The sequence below is a fragment of the Macrotis lagotis genome, chromosome X (genome assembly GCF_037893015.1).
Source record: "Macrotis lagotis isolate mMagLag1 chromosome X, bilby.v1.9.chrom.fasta, whole genome shotgun sequence".
Lineage (NCBI taxonomy): Eukaryota > Metazoa > Chordata > Mammalia > Peramelemorphia > Peramelidae > Macrotis > Macrotis lagotis.
Window position 1 is genome coordinate 360,753,347 of NC_133666.1, and position 3,541 is coordinate 360,756,887.

The 3,541-nt window shown below is 43.2% G+C and overlaps 1 pseudogene; it reads left to right on the plus strand.

Moving 5' to 3' along the window:
• The first annotated feature begins 1,951 nt into the window (after nucleotides 1-1,951).
• On the plus strand, nucleotides 1,952-3,134 carry LOC141500431 (stearoyl-CoA desaturase-like; annotated as a pseudogene).
• Nucleotides 3,135-3,541: the final 407 nt, after the last annotated feature.

The following is a 3,541-nucleotide window of genomic DNA, read 5'->3' on the forward strand; positions in this document are numbered from 1 at the left end:
ACCTTATATAATATGTGTTGAACATAACAGACTTAATAAACATGAGATATTGTGGTTGGACATGTTCAAGGCAGAATTCAAGCTTTTCTTTGGGCTAATTAATTTCTCAGTTCATAAGTATTCTATGTGTATTGCAATGAGAAGTCATTTCCAATCTTGCTCAATTCACTGGCCATGATTATACTTCTCATCCCAATCTTCCTTTCACAAATAGCCATGGCATTATATATTTATGGCAAATGATCCTAATGGAAACTGAACCAAATGGAGAGGTCCTTCATTTAAATGTTGAAAAATATTTACATCAGGCAACAGTACATAAATCTGAAATGGTAAACCCTTCCCCTATAGGGAAGAAGTCACCTTATTCTCTAGTTCTGACAATCAAGAACCTTCAGAGACAAACTATTTTTTTTAAGTCTTTGAACAGATGCTCTTAGGATAGTCTAAAATCTTTCATGATTATTTTTGTTATAGGTATGATTCATGGTTTCAAATAATCATTTCTAATTTATGTGCAGATATTGGTAACAGTGTTCTGTAAAGCATGTTAAGGAAGAAAAATCCAATCACTCATGTTGATATCAATAATTCTGTTAAGTATGACTCCTAACTCAGCCATGATTAATATGCATTCACTAAGTCAGAGTCTATACACATTATTTGCTTTGAAGGAGCAATTTATCTTGTTTATATGCTTGATACCAAATTACAGATATAGGAAATTGACAAAACAAATTCACAAAACCCCATAGCCTAATGCATTGAAGTCTATCTCTAAAGCACAAGGACTTTTAATTGGAGAATCCTATTAAAAGTTGTTTTTATCAGTAGTCTTACTCAATCTTTTGCTAAGTTATTTGTTGCTAAAAACAGCTTGATTTTTCCAAATGTTGGGAAAATGTTTGCTGAAAGAAAAGTTGCTCATGCGATTATTTTGCAAATGTCTCCTTCTTTGCTATCAATTGATTTGACATTTTAAACATTCTGCATGTATGTGATTGAATGCTGGATCAAATGATGAGAATGATCTATAGTTTTTTCTGGCTAGTAACAGCACCTGTGTTGAACCTTTGCAAATCTTAGATAACTCACTCAGGATTTTAAATTAAATCCTTATTTTTCAGTGTTATTGTGGAGATATAGAGAAATATGGTGAATATTAACTATTCCAAGTAGAGAGATGTACATACATATGAAATAATATTTTTCATGTCATAGAACATATTATAATGGAATCACAACCAAGATTTAAAAATATTAAATGATTTAAAATAATGACTAATTTGAGCTTACATGTAAGCAATATATCAGAATAAATTTTCTTTTGAATCTATTGTTGCATCACAGAGTTGTTTTTTCTAGGTTGTTTTTGGTTGTTCTGAAGAATGTCAAACATATTATCATTCACAATTCTAAATATCATACACATAAAATAATGTCATGAAAGTGAGTTAAATAATTTAGGTCTTCCTAGATAGTTAGGATCATATAAATCTGATTTGACTTGGGAATTTCTCTGTTATATAGGAAAACTTAAATCTGAAAATTGATATTAAAATACATTTAGAACTTCATTATTTTCTGAACAATGGAAGTATGGAATCTCAGAATTATAAAGGTGTTTCAGAGGTCAGGCAGTTTAACTCAATTAAAAATATGAATTTCGGTGCTGGCGGCCGCGGCGCCTTTAAAGCCTCGCGCCCGAGGGGCCAGCGCAGAGCCTGGAGCCTGAGCCCGAGCCCAACAGCAGCGGCTCCCAGCGCCTGGGGACGCAGCCCCGAGACCCCGCAGCCCCGGAGCCCCGAGACCCCGCAGCCCCGGACCCCGCAGCCCCGAGACCCCGCAGCCCCGAGACCCCGCAGCCCCGAGAGAGACTCCGCAGCCCCGAGACCCCGCAGCCCCGGACCCCGCAGCCCCGGACCCCGCAGCCCCGGACCCCGCAGCCCCGATGCCGGCCCACTTGCTCCCGGAGGAGATTCCCTCCTACACCATGACCACCACAACCACCATCACAGCCCTTTCCAGGGCCCTGCGGAACGGAGCCCCCAGAGGAACTTCAAAAACCCTTATCCAGAAGGACGAAGAGGGAGTCAACTATGAGATGCGAGATGATATGTTTGATCCCACATACCGAGAGAAGGAAGGCCCCAAACCCAAGTTAGTATATGTCTGGAGGAACATCATCCTGATGGGCCTGCTTCACTTGGGAGCTCTACATGGGCTGGTCCTGTTGCCTTCCTCTCACATCTACACCCTGATGTGGGTATTTGGGTACTATCTGATCAGCGCCCTAGGCATCACTGCTGGAGCTCCATCCTCTCTGGAGTCACAGAACCTACAAAGCACGCCTACCCCTCAGAATCTTTCTGACAATAGCTAACACCATGGCGTTCCAGAACGACATTTCTGAGTGGGCCCGGGACCACTGAGTACATCATGGGGATTTTTCTTCTCCCACGTGGGTTGGCTGCTAGTGCACAAACACCCAGATGTCATTGAGAAGAGACCTTTGCTTGACTTGTGTGATCTGAATGCTCAGAAGCTGCTGATGTTCCAGAGGAGATTCTACAGGCCCGGCATCCTCCTCATGTGCTTCATTTTCCCCACATTTGTCCCCTGGTACTTCTGGGGTGAGGATTTTGCTCACAGCCTGTTTGTTTCCACCTTCCTGCGGTATGCCGTCGTACTCAATGCCACCTGGCTAGCATACGTACGGCAGCTGGCCCTATGATAAAAGCATCAACCCCCGAGAGAATATCCTGGTGGCACTTGGAGCTGCAGGTGAAGGTTTCCACAGCTACCATCACACCTTCCCGTACGATTTCTCTGCCAGTGAGTATCGCTGGCACATCAACTTCACCATGTTCTTCATCGACTGCATATGTTTCCTGGGCTTGGCCTATGACCAAAAGAAAGTCTCCAAGGCTGCCATCCTTGACAGATGTTCCAGAACTGGTGAAGGGAAAGCCAAGAGCAGCTGAGGCCTTCCTCCCCACCTCCCCACTTCCCCCACCAAGCCAGCTGGGCAGAGGTCTAATGTTCTCTTTATTAACTACTGAATAATGCTACTAGATGCTAAACATGATTTTTTAACCCATTCCAATACAGTATTCCTTTACAATGCAAATGTATCAAAAGCCAACAACTCTGCCTTTGTGAATGCTGAGATGATCTTGCTTTTCTTCTCCCTTCTTTTTCCTTCCCCTGTTCTTAGCACCTTTCCTTTTCTTCTATGGCTTCTCTATCTCCTAAGCAAGCAGCTGGCTGCCTTGGGCTGGCTTGCTCTCTATAGCATCACTGTTGGAAAAGAGCCTTTTCCCCCTAGTGATTCTCTTCTCTTTGGACCTCCCTGACCCCTGAGGGGTGAGTAGTAGACCCAGAGAGGAATCAAGGCTACTTTCTCAGCTCCTTCAGGCCCAGCCTCATTCCTACCAGATGGAGAGGAGATCATTCTTGGCTACTGTTTCCTCCTGGAAACCAAGGCTGGGGGAGGGGGAGTAGTGAACCTACTATGATTGGGGAGAGGGGCATGAGAAAG